The 21,394-nt window shown below is 38.4% G+C and overlaps 1 protein-coding gene and 1 long non-coding RNA gene across 5 annotated transcripts in view; one reads left to right on the forward strand and one right to left on the reverse strand.

Annotated features, from left to right (window-relative positions):
• The window catches only part of LOC129763041 (uncharacterized), a 568,624-nt gene that overhangs the window by 306,005 nt on the left and 241,225 nt on the right, over positions 1-21,394 (reverse strand). The gene's annotated exons all lie outside the window — the stretch shown is intronic.
• LOC129763042 (uncharacterized) lies at positions 1,420-7,569 on the forward strand. The gene is made up of 5 exons (XR_008740782.1): positions 1,420-1,532; positions 1,639-1,761; positions 1,876-1,955; positions 2,050-2,230; positions 6,545-7,569. It is a non-coding gene; the product is annotated as an uncharacterized LOC129763042 (long non-coding RNA).

Genomic DNA, 21,394 nt, shown 5'->3' on the forward strand with positions numbered 1-21,394 from the left:
TAATCACAAATTTGCCTTAACTCTAGTACTTGCAAGTATTTTTTTCTGTGGCTTCCTCGGTGGTCGAGAACAAGTGCACTTGCTGCTACGCTGAGTGGTGTCTTCGCTAGATGGTAACGCACGTAATGGTGTATGCGCTTTCTCCGGATTGTTGTGTGACTTTTTCCGGGCTTATCGTGCGCGACACACGGCCTTCCCGGATGCCAAAGGCCGAACCGGCCAAAGTATAGGGATTTCAACACTCCCAGATTGGCACCTTCGCTTGAAGGAATTTCATCTTCAAGCGAAAACTCGATTAGGCCTTATTATAAATTCATACTATTCGTATAGTTACCTTAACTAATACACCACTCAAAATAAAATCATTTTCTCAAATTTTCTCGACTTTCACTGTGATTCTTTTACTTCATCTAGATCTAAATTCAAATTCAAATTTCAATCATTAATCACTTTATACTTGCAGAATTTCTATCACCTTATAACCACTTTCTTTGTGTATGAACTCCTATTGTTTCCTACTAACTCAAACGTAGATCCGTTCTCTAAGCCGGTTGAACTGAAAGAGACCTTTCAATCCTTTTCAAACCCAATATTGACCCATGGCGATCGACCCGAGAATCCCTTTCGTCAGCGATCACACAGACAACCGCATGTCGATTTAAATCGCTGACAAAACCCTTCTGGCGTCTTTCGGTAAAACAGGATAGAGACCGCGATCTAGTACCTCGTAAAAGTTGTATCGAAGTTATAGCGTTAGTCTACAGTTAATACTTTTTTTTTTAACCGTATGGTAAATGTGTAACATCGTTACATTACCCCCTACTAACGGTAAAAAATAAATGAAGTAAACTGAATTTATTTTTTATGACCAAAAAGATAAATTAGTTAATCATATCGTGTTTATATTTTTATCGAAAGTCGATTCTAGAATTAGAAATATTTCAAATAGATCTTTAGCTAACCGGTTACTCTAACACTATTCTCAGTTGTGAAGACTTCATGTTACCAGGTTTACACGAATGTGGATATTTACATCTTGGGTTTTATTTTTTTTCAACCTCCAAAACACCTTCTGGAACAAAACCTGCTTACACCAAGCAATATCCTTATTTTTTTATAAGGGTATGTTGATAACTTATCAACCAAAATCCATTTCAACTTCGCTCTATGCAACAACTAAAAAACAAATCTTAATTATCCGGAAAACTCCGAACAGAAACCTAAAAAAAAACGAAAACTACCCAAAATGTTCTGCAATCACTAACTAACTTGATTTCAAATAAATATTATTTGAACAAATATCGGTGTAACCCAGTTCCAAATGAAATCAACTGTTTCCAATACAATGTTGGCTCACATCTCTGTATTTGACTTATCATCAAAATGATAAGTTTTTGACAGTATATTGACACAAGGTTTGTTTACAATCTCAAACAAAAGCGAATTCATTTATTCCATTGAATTTTTTGTAATCGGTGATAATAGTTCGGAGTGATTGAACTGCAACTAAAAAGATTTGCATTGTAATAAAGGTAAGTAGTGAGTATTATTAATTTAATACTTCACCTCTAATATTCTAATTTTTTGTTTCAAACTGTGATATTGTGAAATCAATTAATTCATTTTAATTTGTTTAAGATCGGACCAAAGAGAAGTCGGAACGAATTGCAGCCTGGTTATCATCTGGCCCTACAGACTCCCACGGACTTCCAGCGTACTCTCCCTTCTCTGCTCAACTCGGTGAACTCCGGGCCGTTTCAGGTAAGCTGGCCGCTAATTCATAGGGTTGTAACTTTCCTGTTGGACCATCCTATACAAGAATAGTTCTTAAATTTCACCAAACAATTCAGAACTAAAATTTTATTTACATTGCAGGTATTTTAGGACCTACACTTCACAAGAATTGCTCGTAGTTTTAATTGTTGTTAGAGACAATCTGTGGATACCAAACAACAGTTTGTATTTTTTTGGATAATATCCTTAGTAACTCTGCATATATGCAAGAGACATAGCTTGAAAAAAAAATTTCTAATTTTATTTCTTTTGCAGATCGGACGCATGATATATGCCCAAAGAATTTCCCTGCAAATCTTCAATCTCGTAACAGGACGATCTGATTTTTCCTACTACCTTCGCCAAGGAAAACGTATCTGCCAATTTCGCAGAAAAATTTTTGGATTTATTGGACTGGACAAAGTTTTTCTTCATCACCGTTTCTCCTATTTCAAACGTAAGCAAATTTTTATTCGAACGTAGATTGTAGTACTTCGCGTATCTTTTTTTTTTTTTTTATCTGTATTATAGTGATTTTCAACTCATTTGGCTGGTTCGTCACTTGTACTTCCATTTTTGGAAGAATCTCGGGAGTGAGAATTGAACTCGTGACCTTCAGCGCGAGAGGCATGGATGTTACCACTACGCCAGATCGCCTCCTCACTTCGCGTATCTATTGTAAGCCTTTTTAAGATTCTCCTTAACTTTTTCGAAGATTTTTTTCAAATTCTCATTTATCTCTCTTGGTTCAAAATTCACTTCATCTTCTGTTTCCCTCAACCGTTTATATTCGGCTCCTGAGCTAATGTAATTACGACCAAAATTTATAAAATATGGCGTAAAATTAGTTGATTCGTGAACTGATGTCCTAATTGCCATCGCGACTTTTTGAATGTCTTTGTCCCACTCTTTGTGGTCTCCTTTCAGGTATGTTCGAATAGCTGCTCCTATCACACGATTTACTCGTTCGGTTGGATTATTCCCGGATGATAGTTGGCATTCCTCCAATGCGTAACGTGATATTGTTTTAAAAAGTTTCCAAAATCTTTTGACTTGAACTGTACACCATTATCTGATATTAGTATTTCTGGAATACCAAATAATAGAAACACCATGTTTTCCAGAAACGATATCATCGCTTTCGTTTTCGCTTCACGAAGCGGCTGAATGATTACGAACTTCGAGAACAGATCTGTTATTACCAGCAGAACAGAATTTCCGTTTTTTGATCTTAGAAAAGGACCTACGAAGTCAACTGAAATTGTTTGCCAAGGCAAAGAAGCCAATTTCTGCCTACCCATTAGAGGTGTTCGATTTGTATTAGGATATTTTGTTCGCTTACAGGTTTCGCAGCCTTGACAATATTTACGTACATCGTTGTCCATAGCTGGCCAATAATATTGCTCCTGAAGCTTTTTCAAGGTCTTGAATTTCCCAAAGTGTGTAACATCGTGTGCTTGTTGCAATATCTGTAACCGCTCATGTTTTGGTGGAACGTATTTCCACTGATATCTTGAGTCTGAAAGTTCCGATGACACATATTTATAAACGCGACCGTTTTTAATCCTGAAATCTTTAAATTTCACGTCATTTTCGGAGATATTTTTCTTAAGATGCTCATAGTCCAAATCTTGGGTATCTATATTGTTAACCATCCTCGAAAGCGCATCTGCTGTGATGTTCAAAGAACCTTTTCTGTATAGCAGATCGAAATCGTACTGTTGCAGTTTGAGTGCCCATCTGATCAATTTTGCTGAACCTTTCTCTGCGCTGATTTTCTTCAGCCAAATTAAGCTTTGGGCATCAGTTATAACCGTAAAGCGTGATCCTTCGACATAGTGTCTAAATTTTTCTATGGCCAATATAACTCCTAAACATTCCTTTTCTGTTGAAGCATATTTCTTTTGAGCTGCTGACAACTTTTTGGAAAAGAAAGCTATTGGTTTGCGTACACCTTCCTGAATCTGCACCAAGACTGCTCCTACGGCTACATCTGATGCATCGGATTCTATTATAAATGGGCTGCTAAAGTCTGGGTTAGCAAGCACATTCGGCGAAGTTAGCACAGATTTCATTTTTAAAAAAGATTCTTCCGCTTCTTTTGTCCAATTTACTTTTCCCTTTCCCTTTCCTTTTTTCAACAGATCGATAATCGGAGCTGTTAGGTCACTGAAGTGTTCAATGAATTGTTTATAGAAACTGACCATTCCTATGAACCTTCTGATCTCCTTCGGTGTTTTAGGGTACGGATAGTCTAGAATTGGTTGATTCTCACTATCAATGGCTAATCCGTGCTCAGATAATGTGTATCCTAAATAGCTAATCTTTTTCTGACAAAACTTAGATTTCTCAAGGCTGATCGTTAGATTTGCTTGCTTCAATCTCTCCGCTACGATTCTGAGAAGTCTGAAGTGTTCGTCTAAAGTTTTTGACGTTATGATTATGTCGTCAAGATAAACATATACGTAAGGTTCCAGATCGAAACCCAGAACTTTGTTCATCAGTTTCGTCTGTGTTATCGGGGCTCCTTTAAGTCCAAATGGCATAACTTTGAACCGAAACAGCTGTTTCCCTGCTCGAAATGAAGTGAAATCTCGGCTTGTTTGTTCCAAGGGAATCTGCCAGTATGCTTTCGACAGATCTATAATAGTAAAATATGTAGACCTTTCGATGCGACTTAAAATGCCAAGCGACTCGCTCAATGTACCCTAATGCTGGCATGTTCGGAGGATTGTTGCTTTTAACAGAAAGGTCACCTCCTATGAGCTTCCTGAATTTCCGTTTTCCGGCCTCGTTGACGGGAATCGGTGGTTATTCGGACAATTCGATGTTATACAATTCATCTGTCCGCAAAAATGACAAAATATTCTTTTCGGTCTGCTACAATCGCGCCAAAAGTGCCCAAATTTACGACAGTTCCAGCATAATATATTTGCTTGATTGTCGGTATGTTGGTTGTGTTGATTTTCTCCATAAGCCTGGTTCTGTGAACCCTGAGTCTGTTCAGAAGCTGTTCTTCGGTTCCCGGTTCCCTGATTGATAGCATTTACCTGTTCTTCTGCCTCCTCCTCATAATAATAACCCTGTTCTTCTACACAATTTATTTGATGTGCTCTTGGTCTTTGAAAATTCGAATAACTCCTGTACATTGACTTATCGAGTCCATGACAAATAGTAATCAATTCCTCGATACGATCTATTCGATATATTGTTAGAAAAGGCTTATATCTATCCCTCATATTTTCAAGCAGAATTTCCAATTTTCTATCTTCACTCAATGGTTTTGTTAATTGTTGAGCCAATTTTTCGATAGCTCCCACAAACGCGTTGAATGTCTCTTGTGGTAGCTGTCTTCTATCCATTATTTCACGTTCAATAACTCTGTCCTTATTTGGCTGTTCGAAACGCAAACGAAGTTGGTGCTTAAAGTTTGTCCAATTCGTGCATTTGTGACAGAAGGTATAGTACCAGTCTTCTGCTTCTGACCCCTCTTTGAAGAAAAAGTTCGCTTGACTCAACAACTCTTTTTCTGTCACTCTGTTATTTTTCGCCAGAATTTCCACACGATTTAAAAATTGGGTTACTGTTGGTCCTCAAGAATCGCCACTGAAGAAAATTCTCCATTTATTCACCGGGACCTGCATTTTGTTTCTAGCGTCATACGACGGTCGATTCCATGCTGATGGTCTGAATTCTTCTTCTACTGAAACATGCGATGCAACCGAATTCGGATAGTTCATATACTCGACATTTAAAAGTTGCGAAGTCGGTGGCGGAGGTGGTGATGATCTTGGCGGTGGTGGTGTCGATGTCCTCTGTTGATTCACCAGCAAAGTTATTTGACTCATCATTGCTGCCATTTGGGTTGATATTGTTTGTTGAATGTACATGTTCATTTCCTCTTTCCATTGGTTCATATTTATTGCCTGATTTTCATTCACAGTGCTTCGGCCTTGTGTTTGCTCACGTCGTCTTGGTAAAAGAGGCTCACGTAAACCTTGATTATTATTTGTCGTCAGTTCTTCAGAAAGCAGTAAATCGTGCTGTCTAACCATTCCTTCATTCATAGACTGTGAAACTCTTACATCAGTACCTCCTGCTGCTTCATCTAACAATCCCTGAGGTTCACTTCGACCGATTGTTGTGGAATTTCTCTGACTAAGATCAGTAATCGCTTCCTGTATGTCAATCATGTTGTCATTCACTTGTGGTACCTCTGGAACCCCCGAAAAATTCAAACCAATTTCTTCCTCCATCCTACATTCAAATTCTTTCGTTTGGTCTTGTGAGAAGTTCAGCCGTAAACACGATGAAATTTGGCTGAAATTTTCTTCTGTCTTGAGGATTTCCGAATCTGTCTAGTAAATTCTCAACTTCTGATACTAATTCACCTTTCAACCGTTGCTGCTCTCTTGTGACTGCATTCGAACGCAAAATTCTAAGTCTGTAATGCCTGAGTCGCGAAATATATTTTGGTTCAGGAAACAATTCAAGTAAATGTTTAATATTTTGTATATTATTTCACGATATCGTGTTCTTGAGTAATTGTTTTCTTTACTCTGAACACAACCGGTTTTCTAATTTCCTCAACTTGCGCTTTCCGTAATCGTTGACGTTTTTCTTGCAGTGAACCCTCAACCGATAAACACCTCAATTTTAATTCATAATTAATTTCATCCACTACCAAATCATTTGGATTTATATACGATTCCAAATTTTCTCCCTCTGGAAAATTCATTTTAATAATAAATTTTTTTTCTTTTTATTTCAGGTTGTCTCAATTTCCAAGATGTGAAGTGTGATGCAGAACAATTCGTTGGAGCTTCGAAATGAAAATGAAATCCAATTTACCCAATACAAATTCAAATAAACTTCGAGGAAGTTGTAACTTAAGTCTTCAAAACTATGAATTTCAAATAACTTATCCGAATATTTACTTTACAAAAAACTAATAATTCAAATTTTAACCACTAAACTAACCCTATTAATAATAAATTCAATTCAATATATCTACAAATTCAAATAACAATAATAATATATACAATTGTTTTTTTAGAACCAAACCGTTAGTTGGGCGCCAAATGTAACGGGAGGAAGGATATCGAGGACAAGGAGGCGATACAACCTTCACTTAAGCGCCAGGCAAGTTATTACACTTGCCGTGAAGGAGCGAGATTTGTCTCTTCAGTTTCCCGTGCCCGACCGTGAGACCTCAGGGCGAGTTCCTGCCAACGATCTTCAACCCACACTTGAATTGTCTTGGCGCTCACCAAGGAATAGAATTCAATCAAATTGGTATTCAAAACATCCAGGATGGAAAGGTTTCCTTTGAAGGTTTGCCTTCCCAGAGCCTATGCTACCTCGAACCCGAAAACCGAACAATTGAAGAGCCTCCAAACAGCCAAAATTCAATCAACATAAATTATAATGTGAAATACAGTATCTAAGTTATCGCCAGGTCCACAAGTTATCGCCAGGTCCACAAGTTATCGCCAGGCCCATATAATCAAACCAGCAACCATACCCACGGCATAAGACGTGCTGTGACTGTAAACAACGGAACCGGATCGCAGCAGAGACCAACCGCGGAGGCATCAAATTATGCCGATTCAACATCTCTCCAAGTAATAATGATTTCCAACTCGTATTGTACCAAAAAGAAATTGAATAAAGATTCAGATTAAATTAGTGAGCCGACGAGAACAGTCGCGTTTTCCTTTTTAGCTTTAGCTTAGTTTAGTTAGTCTTTTTTTAAAAACTCCACTTCCTCACATGGGAAGTTAAGTGGCGCAGTCGGTAGGATTAGTTAGCGCCCCGTGTTGAGTGTTTAGTGAAAGTGTTCCCTGAGTGCATATCAGATACAAAACGCAGCAGCTACTTTTATCAAGTGCGGAATTAATTCAAGTAAAAATGGATGCGCATATTGCAGAATTGCAACAAGCCATCATGGACCGAGATGATCAAATTCAACAGCTTCAGCTTGAGATACAAGGCGCCGTTGAAGCAGTACGCGCTGCTCAACATACCGCCCCACAAATTGTTGCTCCGCAAGCAGCACAAATTATTCAACATCAACCTGAACCTGTGAACGTTCAAAACGATGTTGCCAACAATTTTGCCAGAACAGAAACAATCATAAAATCTTTGCAAACACCACAAATCATAAGGGACATCGCTTGTTTCGATGGAAACCCAGTGAAACTGCACAGTTTCATCAAATGCATCGACAATTTAATTCCACTTCTGGCCGAAGCTAGAAATTCCCCTATATTTCAAGTCTGGATGCAAGCCATCCGTAGCAAAATAATAGGAGATGCCGATACCGTTCTGGAAATTTACGGCACCTCGACAGATTGGGACGATATTAAAAACACATTGATTACACATTATAGCGATAAGCGTGACGAAATTTCCCTCACGCGGGATTTATTTAAATCGAACCAGAGCACTACCGTAGAAGAATTTTATAGTCGGATTTCTCATTCAATTTCACTGCTAGTGAATCTTCTCAATTTGAACGAAAATAATGCTGACGTGAAAGCAGCGAAAAATTCATTTTATCAAGAATTAGGTCTAAAAGTATTTTTGGCAGGATTAAAGGATCCACTTGGACCAATCATAAGAGCGCAATGTCCAAAAACACTAAAGGAAGCGTTACGACTCTGCCTCGAGGAAGGAAATTATAATTATGTTAGAAACCCTTTTAAAGCTGCACCCCCAATTCCACCAAGACCCAACAATTCGATCCCAAATTTATTCCAACAATACCCTAGATCATCACAGCAACATTCTAGGCCATTCCAATTACAACATAGACCATTCCAACCACCACATAGACAATTCCAACCACAACATAGAGCATTTCAACCACAACCTAGAGCATTGCAACCACCTTTCCATCCACCTCCAAGAGCTCATCACTCACAATCTTTCAATCAACCACGCTTCAACTTACCGAACCCCCAAAGGGACGCGTATGTACAAAGACCCAACGATCAACAACCGAGACCGGTACCGATGGAGGTTGACCACTCCATGAGAACTCGTCAAGTCAATTATATGAATAGACCCAACTTCCAAATTCCTGAGGAATTAAATCCTGAAAATTACTATTACCCCAATAATGACGAATACTATTACGCATATCAATATTTCGAAAACCAAAGCAATGAGATTTGCTCAGAAACCCAGCCATCAGACCAACAAATTGAAACCAATAACGAAGAGAAAATCACAAATGAAATCGATGACCTAAATTTTCGACAGCAGGATGCAGAATTCAATCCAACGTAAATAATTTCATACCTTATATCGAAGTTCCTACTTCGAAAGGAGTTTTAAAAATTTTAATAGATACCGGGGCAAATACTACATAAGCACCCGACATGTTAACTTTGAAAATTGCAGACACACCGATCCAGCCATTGTCACTAATATTAACGGTTCTCATACAATTAATCGTTTTGTAGAATTCAATCCATTCATTCAAGTGCCTCAAACACAAAAATTGCAATTTTACGTTTTTGACTTTCATCCATTTTTTGATGGACTGATTGGTTACGAATCTTTACAAATGCTTCGAATCGACATTCTCACAAATACAAATGAGTTACAATTTCCTACTGGGAAAATAAAAATGAAAAGAAAATATCCGTTTGCTACTGAAATACAATTGAATCCTGAAGAAACGAAAGTAGTGAGCCTTCCAGTAACAATCAGTGAAGGAGATTTCTTCGTGAACACTGACATGAATATTTCCGATACCACATTTATTCACTCTGGAATATACAACGCCGTAAACAATCGTGCTTTCATGACAATTACTAATTACTCAAAGGAACCTACTAAAATTAACATTGAGAAACCCTTTGAATTCGAATTGAATAATTTTGAAACACAAATTCGCTCAACAACTCCAGTTCCAATAAACCGAAGACTTTTTGATCAACTAAGATTGAATCACCTCAACTCAGAAGAAAAATCGAAGCTACTGAAAATAATTGCGGAAAACCAAGATGTTTTTCTATTAGAAGGAGAAGCTTTATCATTCACTAATGCTATTAAGCATAATATTCAAACAAAAGACGATTTACCAATTTATGCCAAATCATACAGGTACCCTTTTTGCCATCGAGAAGAAGTGCAGAAACAAATATCCCAGATGTTACAACAGGGTATTATAAGACACTCAGTTAGCCCGTGGACCTCTCCAGTTTGGATAGTTCCCAAGAAGCTAGACGCCTCTGGCAAAAAGAAATGGAGATTAGTGATTGACTATCGTAAACTGAACGATAAAACAATCAACGATCGGTACCCAATCCCCAACATTTCCGATATTCTCGATAAGCTTGGGAGATGTAATTATTTTTCTACTATTGATTTAGCGTCTGGTTTTCACCAGATAGAAGTCGAGAAAACAGACATTCCAAAGACGGCTTTTAGTGTCGAAAATGGGCACTATGAGTTCTTACGAATGCCATTTGGACTCAAGAATGCGCCATCCACATTTCAAAGAGTGATGGACAATATTCTTAGAGAGCATATTGGTTTGCGATGTTTCATCTATATGGATGATATCATCGTTTTTTCTACAAGTTTGCAAGAACATTTAGACAATCTAAAGAAAATTTTTGATTCATTGTCTAAATATAATATGAAAATTCAGCTGGATAAGTGCGAATTTCTAAGTAAAGAAGTCGCCTTTCTGGGACATGTCGTCACATCCGAAGGTGTGAGACCCAACCCGGATAAAATCAAGTCAATTCAAAATTGGCCTTTACCTAAGAGTGATAAAGAACTTCGAGGATTTCTAGGAATACTCGGTTATTATAGAAAATTTATAAAGGACTTTGCAAAAATTGCAAAACCTTTAACTAACTCTTTGAGAAAAGGTGAAAAAATAGTTCACAATGAAGACTTCGTAAAGGCATTTGACAAATGCAAAAACATTTTGACCAGTAGTGACATCCTTCAGTACCCAGACTTCACAAAACCTTTTATTTTGACCACTGACGCGTCTAATCACGCAATAGGTGCCGTACTTTCGCAAGGGCCAATAGGTAAAGATAGGCCAATTGCCTATGCCTCTCGTACCCTTAATAAATCCGAGGAGAACTACTCCACCATAGAAAAGGAGCTATTAGCAATAGTTTGGGGTTGCAAACATTTCAGACCATACCTTTATGGCAACAGATTTACACTTTATACTGATCACAAACCGCTCACCTACAGCCTAAACCTCAAAGAACCAAATCAAAGGCTCATTCATTGGCGGTTAAGTTTATCAGAATTTGATTTTGACATCCAATACAAACCTGGCAAACAGAATGTGGTAGCCGATGGATTGTCCAGAGTTTTCCACGAACTTAACATTAATGAAACTGATTCATCTTCCGACGATATCACCGTGCATTCAGCGAATACTGATGATTCAGAATTCATACAATGCACAGAGGCTCCCATAAATTATTTCCATAATCAAATTATACTCAAAATTGGTGAAGAAAGTACTACTTTCGAAGAAGTGTTTCCCAGAGTTTACAGGCGGACTATTACCAAAGTAATATTTGGCGTACCGTTTCTAATTAAAATGTTTAAAGAATATATGGACCCTCGACGCACAAATTGCATAATATGTCCAGAAAATCTCATAAACCAAATTCAAATAGTTTATAAAAATTATTTTAAATAGTTTATAAAAATTATGTCGTACTTTCAAGGTTAGAATATCACAACGCTTACTAATAGACGTGAAATCCGATGAGGAGCAAGATACTTTAATTGAAGAAACTCACGAAATTGCACATCGTGGAATTCAAGAAAATCTGGCAGTAATGAGAAGAAGATTCTATTTTCCAAAAATGAAAATTAAGATAAGGAAGTTTATCATATTATGTAATACCTGCAATCGAATGAAGTATGAGAGAAAACCGTATAAGATTCTTCTAGGCGAAACCCCTATCCCAAAGCAACCATTGGATATTATCCACATTGATGTGTTAATATCCCAACCTAATTTATTTTTATCAATTATAGACAAACTGTCTAAATTTGGATTTCTACTTCCTATTAAATCAAGAACCACAGTCGACATTAGAAAAGCTATTGTCAAATTTATTTCATTATACGGAACACCTAAAATGATAATATCTGATAATGAACCAGCATTCAAATCCATTGAAATGCGGGACATGCTAGACAAACTTCATATTCAACAGTATTTTACACCAACCAACTACAGTGAACAAAATGGAACGGTAGAACGATTCCATTCAACAATAGAAGAAATTTTCAGATGCTATAAAGACAAATATGAGAATGTCACCAATAAGGAAATGTTTCAAATATCGTGTAGCTTGTACAATAATACAATTCACAGCTCTACCAATATGAGACCTCGCGAAATATTCTACGGAATAAAAAGCGAAGAAGAACGACCTTTAGATAGAGCCCAGCTTTTGGAATACCGTGACAAAATTTATAAAGAAGCAGAGGCTAGAGCTACTGATACACAGCAGAAACAACATCAACAACAAAATGCATCTAGAGAAGACCCACCATTACTTGAAGCCGATCAAACAGTTTTTAATAGACGGCAGGGTATTAAAGCAAAAACTAAAGAATGGTTTCAACCTGTTAAAGTTGTCGAAGACAGGAACCAAACGTATGAAGACGATAAAAATAGGAAACTACATAAAGCAAAAATGCGTAGAATAAGGAAGTAATAAAATGAACTCTAATCTATTTTTCTATTTTAGGATATGGACCGCCGTCCGAACTCTCTTATTTCTCGTTTTAGTATCTGGAACTATGGGCAGGCAACCTACCATACAAATAATGGAACTTAGTCATAATCCAGGTCTGCTAGCAATAGCATCAGGTAAAAACTACATCAAAGATGGGGAACACAAAATTTACCACATCATAGATTTCGAAATTTATCACCCCACTTCGATAACGATAAAAAATATGATCGACGGAATAAAGAATATTTGCAATACATCGGAATTGAACGAAATTATCCTTTCAAAATTTAATAATCTTAACTATCTTTATCATAGCCTTCAGAATAAACCACGACCCAAAAGAGGATTATTGAATTTTGTGGGAAGCGGAATAAAATTTATCACCGGAAACTTGGATAACGAAGATTACAATGAAATTATTAAAGATTTGGAGGAGCTAAGAATTAAAGGCAATCAACTTATCAATGAAAATAACAAACAAGCCAAGATAAATTATCAATTGAATAACAGAATAGATACAATTATAAAACAAATTAATAAACAGCAAGAAATCATTGTCAAAAATTTCAATCAGGCTCGTATGGATAACACAGCAAAACAAATACAAATAACCAAAGATGTAATGAAAATCAACATGTTACAATATAACTTAATCTCACATTTCAAGGACATAGCAGAGTCGATTCATTTAGCAAAACTTAACATTATCTCGAAACATATCCTCCACCCAGAAGAACTTTTGTTTTCAATAGAAAGATTAGAAGAAAAAGGCATAGAAATCAAAAATATAGAGCAAGCTTACGACTTCCTTGAAATATCTGCATTTTTTAATTCATCTGAACTGATATTTGTAGTCAAGATACCTTCTCTTCAAAATGTAACATATAGTAATTTGATACTAGAAACCTTACCAGTTGGAAACAAGATATTGAACATACCAGCAAACAAAGCAATGACGAGCGAGATAGGAACTTACTTCATCACGAGAGAATGTCAGCAGATCGAGCAGAACAACATTTGTAACGAAGACATGCTCCTAAACTACAGCGATGATAAATGCTTCTCAAAAATATTACGAGGATTTACTGGAAATTGTACGTTTGAAAAATATGAAAATCAAGCTTCTAACTGATCACCATGTCGTTTTAAAATCTATGATTCCTCTGGAAATCAAAACAAACTGCGGAATTACTGATAGAAATTTATCTGGATTATTTTTGATTGAGTTTCATAACTGCAGCATCGAGGTGAACAAAACAACATTTGCAAACACAGAAATAATCAGAAACGAAATTCCAATAATACTCCCTTTCGATGGTTTGAAAATCGAAGTACAAATTACCCAAAACCAGACCGCTATTGAAGATCTACACATTATCAACAGAAATCATCTGGATTCATTGGTGGAAAGCTATAAAACTCACCATTACTCATCAATGAGTTTATCTATTGTCAGTATCCTGGGAGTTATAATAATGATCGTGCTGTACTTAATAAAATCCAAAAGCATCAATATCAGAATTCTTGGAAAACCTCAACCACACGAATCTTTCTTAGATCGTTTACCAAAACCAGCAGAAAATCCCATAACAGCATCCGAAGAAGCTAAATCATCCTTAGTGAGCCGGGACGTCTCATTCTTACCAAAGGGAGAAGTTATCGCCAGGTCCACAAGTTATCGCCAGGCCCATATAATCAAACCAGCAACCATACCCACGGCATAAGACGTGCTGTGACTGTAAACAACGGAACCGGATCGCAGCAGAGACCAACCGCGGAGGCATCAAATTATGCCGATTCAACATCTCTCCAAGTAATAATGATTTCCAACTCGTATTGTACCAAAAAGAAATTGAATAAAGATTCAGATTAAATTAGTGAGCCGACGAGAACAGTCGCGTTTTCCTTTTTAGCTTTAGCTTAGTTTAGTTAGTCTTTTTTTAAAAACTCCACTTCCTCACATGGGAAGTTAAGTTCTATACAGTTGTTTTCTATTAAATTCAAATTATCCCTAATCACAAATTTGCCTTAACTCTAGTACTTGCAAGTATTTTTTTCTGTGGCTCCCTCGGTGGTCGAGAACAAGTGCACTTGCTGCTACGCTGAGTGGTGTCTTCGCTAGATGGTAACGCACGTAATGGTGTATGCGCTTTCTCCGGATTGTTGTGTGACTTTTTCCGGGCTTATCGTGCGCGACACACGGCCTTCCCGGATGCCAAAGGCCGAACCGGCCAAAGTATAGGGATTTCAACACTCCCAGATTGGCACCTTCGCTTGAAGGAATTTCATCTTCAAGCGAAAACTCGATTAGGCCTTATTATAAATTCATACTATTCGTATAGTTACCTTAACTAATACACCACTCAAAATAAAATCATTTTCTCAAATTTTCTCGACTTTCACTGTGATTCTTTTACTTCATCTAGATCTAAATTCAAATTCAAATTTCAATCATTAATCACTTTATACTTGCAGAATTTCTATCACCTTATAACCACTTTCTTTGTGTATGAACTCCTATTGTTTCCTACTAACTCAAACGTAGATCCGTTCTCTAAGCCGGTTGAACTGAAAGAGACCTTTCAATCCTTTTCAAACCCAATATTGACCCATGGCGATCGACCCGAGAATCCCTTTCGTCAGCGATCACACAGACAACCGCATGTCGATTTAAATCGCTGACAAAACCCTTCTGGCGTCTTTCGGTAAAACAGGATAGAGACCGCGATCTAGTACCTCGTAAAAGTTGTATCGAAGTTATAGCGTTAGTCTACAGTTAATACTTTTTTTAACCGTATGGTAAATGTGTAACATCGTTACAGACCGCCTTCACCACCAGCGGGGGGAGCTTGATTTTGATTGCTGCCTGGGCGTTTACATTTTCGACCGACGCGCCGAAATCGCCTACTTCGCTGTTGTTCGGTGCGGTGTCACATTCGCGAAGGCTCGGTTCAGTGCGAGCGCTTTTCACTACACCAACACCGCGTGCATCATTAGATGAAGCTTACCTCGAAATTTTATTGCCCCTGGCAATGCGTTCGTTTTTTGCAGGGCTCGAGCCTGCCTTCCTCTTCTTCTTGCTCATCGCACACTACGCGAAGCGTCCAATTTATGACGCGGAAAGAAAAAGATACGATACGTAGAACGCGAAAAACGAACAGAAAAATCAAACGACGATTTCCAAGTTGGATTACCACTGGTGGCGTCCAAACTTAGATCGAAGCGCAGCGAAAGCAAAGTGAACTGGATTACTCAACAGTCCGATGCCGAATGAAAGTTTGCCTCAGCAAGATCCACTGTTTATACTCTAGGCAAGTATTCCCCTTCATTCTTCTTCTTTTCCTTTGTTCACGGAGACTTTAAATCCTACGATTTCCCCTCCGTTGGTCGTCGATAAGTTGCTCGTTATTGATAGCTCTGTTCGGGAAAGCACTCAAATGGACAGAACAAATGTATGGGAAAATAGAAACACTTAAAGTTTTCATGAATTTTAACCATTTACTAACAAGGGGATTCTAATGTATGGCATATTAAACAAATCTTACGGAATTTCCGATTCGTTTAGTATGTAAATCGCCAAAATCCGTTCGCGGCAAAAATAGTTATTAACGTTTACTTTATTTCATAAAAACGTGACCTGTTTTCTGATTTGACACCCTTAATGAAAGACGTAGTTCTACGTCACAAAAAAATGTGATGCAAGAGGTAATACGATTCTCAGAATCGTCCAAAAACTGAACTTCATTATCATCAACGATCATCGCCATACCAGACTCGATCCACGTCTTGGATCAACGTCTGCCCTCGGTCTCACGATTGCATCATGAGAACTGGCACCCAGACTAAATTGGTTTGTTGACAATGACCTCAGAGGAAGTGATCACTTCCCAATTCACATCAGAACATTAACAAGGAATCCCAATATTACTCTTCGCAGAAAATGGAAATACCAATCAGCCAACTGGGAAGGCTTCGAATCTACAATTGACAGCTTACTTCAAGCACACATAAGCTACTCTGTAGATGATTTTTCGTCGAGGAAAAGGCACAAGTACATATTTCTGCCATCTCAACCAATTTCTTCATGATTCCACACAGAAGAAACAACACAATGAACTTGCTTTGCTTGATCTTTCCAAAGCATTCGATACCACCTGGAATCATAATATCATAGATCAACTCCACCAATGGGGATTCGAAGGTTACCTCTTCAAAATCATTCAAATTTTCCTCCTCAACCGAAGTTTTCAAGTTTTCTTCGGAGGGTCAATATCTGAAAGCCGAGTTCAAGAAAACGGAGTACCACACTGCCGTGATCTCGCAAAGTGACGCAAGCGCCAAAATTGACATTTTACTTTTTATGTTATAAATCGATAAAGAATACTAAATCCTTTCAAACGACTGCGAAGTTTTATAGAAATGTGGAAAAATGACCCCGTAGAAGCTTGAAAACGAAATGGCGTAAGCACCATTTCCACTGTGATGTGGCGCAAGCGCCACTTCCCTTATAATGTGACGTAATTTGGAATCTGATGCGATATGATTTTTAATCCGCCCTGATGGCATAGAATTAACGAGAAGGGACAACAAATTTCAAACAACAACATCAATCAAGGGACAAAGCATCTTGACGATGTTCACTTACCTCACTTGTTCAATGTCTTTTTCGAATGAATTGAAGCTGAGAGTTGATCGAAGGGTAATGTCTAAAATCTCCATCGAAACGCATCTTATAACAAAACTCAGAACATCCTCGCGTAAACTGTTTTGCTTTACATCGGATAATTTCGGACGGAATTATCTTATTCAACACGGATGTTTTCAATTGCATTTTGGATTGGAATAGAAGATGCTGTCCATAGTTGTTTCAATTGGGCTCTCAACTACGTTGGCCCACTCGACACACGCTACAGAGACGGAAAATGTGTAGAACTCTTCTCTCTGATGCTACCTCATGCTCCACTCAACGGTGGCATGTTGTAGAAAATATTTGGAAACAGATTCTCCCATACTTTGATGGACGAACGCCAATCGGTTGTGGAAACAGCGATTAAAATTTTCTGTTTTCACAACAAACTGGCGTTGGAAACATAGCTTAAATAAAACTGCATTTTTTCAAAAATCGAGCCGATGGCAATGTTTTTCCATCAATTGTACACAATTTGTACAGATCAGATTTTCGTAATGTACGCGTGTGCTGATTATACATGCAATTTTGCGAAAAGTCTCGTACTGAAAATTTCTCCCTCTGGCGCTTGCGCCACTTCGCGAGATTACGGCAGCACAGGGCTCTGTTCTTTCGGCAACTCTCTTCTTAATAGCAATGCAATCAGTTTTCGATGTTATTCCACCAAACATTGAAATACTGGCATATGCTGATGATATACTGCTTATGGCCCGAGCATAGTTCACTGAGCTTGCACGCAGAAGACTCCAGATAGGAATCTCTGCTATCAGCATCTGGGCAGATTCAATTGGTTTCAAAATTTCAGCACAAAAATCCAATATACTTCATTGCTGCAGTCTAAAAGGTCACAAGAAAAAATTAAAACCATGCATAATTAATGGTGCACCTGTGAAACGAGTTAAATCAGCTCGAATTCTAGGTGTTTTAATAGATAACAAACTTTCATTCACAGACCACATCAAAAAGACAAAAGCGGATATCAAAAGCCGTATCCGGTTAACGATGGTAATAAGTGGTCGCAGCACAAAAATGCTATACGGCATTGAACTCTTCAGCAGTGCATCCTGGAAATCAATTGATCATTTAAAGCCTTGCTACCATAGCGTAATCAGATATGCCTCAGGAGCCCGTAAGTCCAGCCCAATAAAAGCTTTGCTCGCGGAGGCTGGCCAAGTTCCCTTCGAAATGTTCATCACCAGAGCCTTGGCCAATCGAGCCATCCGAATCTCACAGAGATATCCAAACCTCACATCAACCACCACGAGAGCTAGCAAATGGATTCAAGACATTTGCAATATCACTCTTCCGGGAGCCGCTCCTCTAACTAGAGAAGGCCTTCGACCATGGTACGACCAAAGACCAAAATTTGACTGGACTATTAAAAACTCTGTTAAAGCTGGTGAAGCCAACAGTATAGTCACAGCTATCTTCAACAATCACATACATAAACAGTTCCCGTTCCATCGCAAAATCTTCACAGATGGATCTGTTGATGGTGATAAAGTAGGATTTGGCATCTTTTCCGACAATGCTCAGATAAAATTCCAATTACCATCCATTTGTTCAATTTTCTCAGCATAAATAGCTGCCCTCCTCGTTGCGATATCACTATGTGATGACAACACGAAAACGGTAATTTTCTCCGATTCTTACAGCTCCCTTGCACTCCAGAGTGGCGAAAATAAGCACCCCTGGATCCAAAGCATTGAAGCTGGAATCAAGGGAAAGGACATCATTTTCTGTTGGATCCCGGGACACTGCGGAATTCAAGGAAATGAATTAGCTGATCGTCTTGCCAAAGAGGGAAGAAATTCTAGACTATGGACTGATATCCCCCCGTCCGACGACATCATCAGATGGGTTGATAACAACCTACGATCATGTTGGGATATAAATTGTATATAAATTATATAAATTGTAACACCTCTAATGACTTCTTTCTGAGAAAGATAAAGAATACTACCCATCCTTGGATGGATGTATTGGATGTACTCAGCGCCCCATTCAAGTATACCTGACACGCTTGCGTATCGGGCATACCCTCTTAACACATAATTACTCCAACGCAAATCAACCGCGCTGCACATGGTGCAATGTAAGGCTCACAGTAGAGCATTTCTTAATCAATTGCCCAGTTTTTAACATTTCCAGAACAAAATTTCAGGTTGGAGACAGCATCAGAACTGCATTAGCAAGAGACGACATCGAAGAGGACCGGACCATAAAATTCTTAAAGGATACAGGTTTATTCGACAAAATTTAAATAACACAATATCGAGATGAATACACACTAAAAGTATTTTTCTTTTCTGTTCTTTTCTTTTCAGCAAAAGATGAGCAGGTTTTATCGCCCATTTTAAAAGCTAGCTCTTCAAGCACACTAAAAAGGGGTTTTTCCCTGCTCCAAAATAGATGTTGATAATAACCAATAGTGCACTCCTCGGATACGACAAAAGTCATAGAAACAACGACCCAAAATCAGAAGAAAGGAATTCGAGATTTTTGACATTTTCCCGCCCTTATGGGCAGAGACGAATGAACTCCCAAAGTTTAAAGTCTCTTAAATCCAACATCTCTGCTTTCGTTCATTTCTTACTCTACTCTCGCACCGTGACGACTGCGTAATTCGTGCACGACGCCTGAGGACATCGACAAGACAACATCGTTACTGAACGAGCTGAACGGCAAGGGATCGAGGGATTCATTACCTGACCTGACCTGACCTGAAATGCAATCAGTTTGATTTAACTGTAAGGGAGCGCAGAAAAGCCGATCGATCAGAAGGAGAAGAGAAGGTGACCAAGAGAGTATTAGCATCGAAATACGGTTCCTCGGGAAGACATCGAAGCAGCCGCCACACACACACACACATACACGCGCGCAGCTCTTTTCGTTTGCTGGTTATCGAGAAGAAACCTGGAAAGAAATGATCGTTGCTGAAAAATAATCTGCCAGATTATTCTTCAGAACAAGGTTTTTTATATCCAATATTGGATGCATAAAACCTTGAGCCTCCAACGTAACGCTCTCGTTTTTGAAGTTACCCAAAAATTTATTTATTCAGGATGGATTTAGATTCAACTTCAAACAAATGATCTCTAAATCAACGATAGTCCTACGTCACCCTTGCTGTTATACCATAGATATAACCCACTTCCTGTTTTTGCACCTAAACACTCAAACGCGGTGCAAATGTTGTAGGGGTTATTGTTCAGCAGGTAACGAACACACACTTGATGCAAGCATATCGTAATAGGAGTTTACCGTCTGGTATCGTGATATAATTTGGATTTTGCTTCGAGAAAATATGTAATCCGCCATTTTGTAGTGGAGATCATCTTGGATTTTCATGAAATGCGCAGTTTTATAATAACCGCAGAGATAAAGGTGTCCAAATTTCAGATCAATCCCTCAACAGGAGGGGGGGCGGGATCAAATTTCAATTAATGTGGTCAAACATGTTACATACAAACATACTCGAGCATTCTATCAAATCGAGCGCGAAAAGCCTCTCCCTTCACCCGGCACGACGCTCCCACCGCTTTTAACACACTTCGATAGGCTCTCCTGCTCCACATCTCATAGAAACTTCTGTCTCTTCCTCTTGCGGTATCGGATCGCATACATCGCCTGCAAATACATCGATATCTTTTATGCTGAAAACCAATCTCAAGATAGCGTCTTTCCTGCTTGGCGTCCGATGATAGAATGTGCCAAGCACCACCATCGCTTACTTTATATATCCATATAGTTAACGTTGTAGCGACCGCCCATATCTATTTATAATTTCTTTTTCGTCCCCCACCTTCACCTTGACCATAAGTTTCGCTCATACCCGTTTTTGCTTGTAATCAGTCTTCCGAAAAACACTTACACATGTCCACGCGATGTGAAAATGTTTTTGTTTGAATTCGAATATGATTTTCGCTAGTGTTGGATGTCTATCCCAAACACGAACAATGAGCTTGAGCTTGGGTAGACTGTACAATTCGTAGTTGCTCTCCGTGATTGACCTGAACCAACCAAATTGCACAAAGAACACACAGAATGACGCTTGGGACTAGCAAATCATTCTCGTTGTGCAATTTTCGGTGATTCGAGCTTTAAATGGTCAATAACGACGTCCTTACGGTCACCAGGGGAAGGGAAGGAATGTTAGTATGATATTCGCCGCCCGAAGGCCAGAAGG

Source organism: Toxorhynchites rutilus, chromosome 1, assembly GCF_029784135.1.
Source record: "Toxorhynchites rutilus septentrionalis strain SRP chromosome 1, ASM2978413v1, whole genome shotgun sequence".
Taxonomy (NCBI): Eukaryota; Metazoa; Arthropoda; class Insecta; order Diptera; family Culicidae; genus Toxorhynchites; species Toxorhynchites rutilus.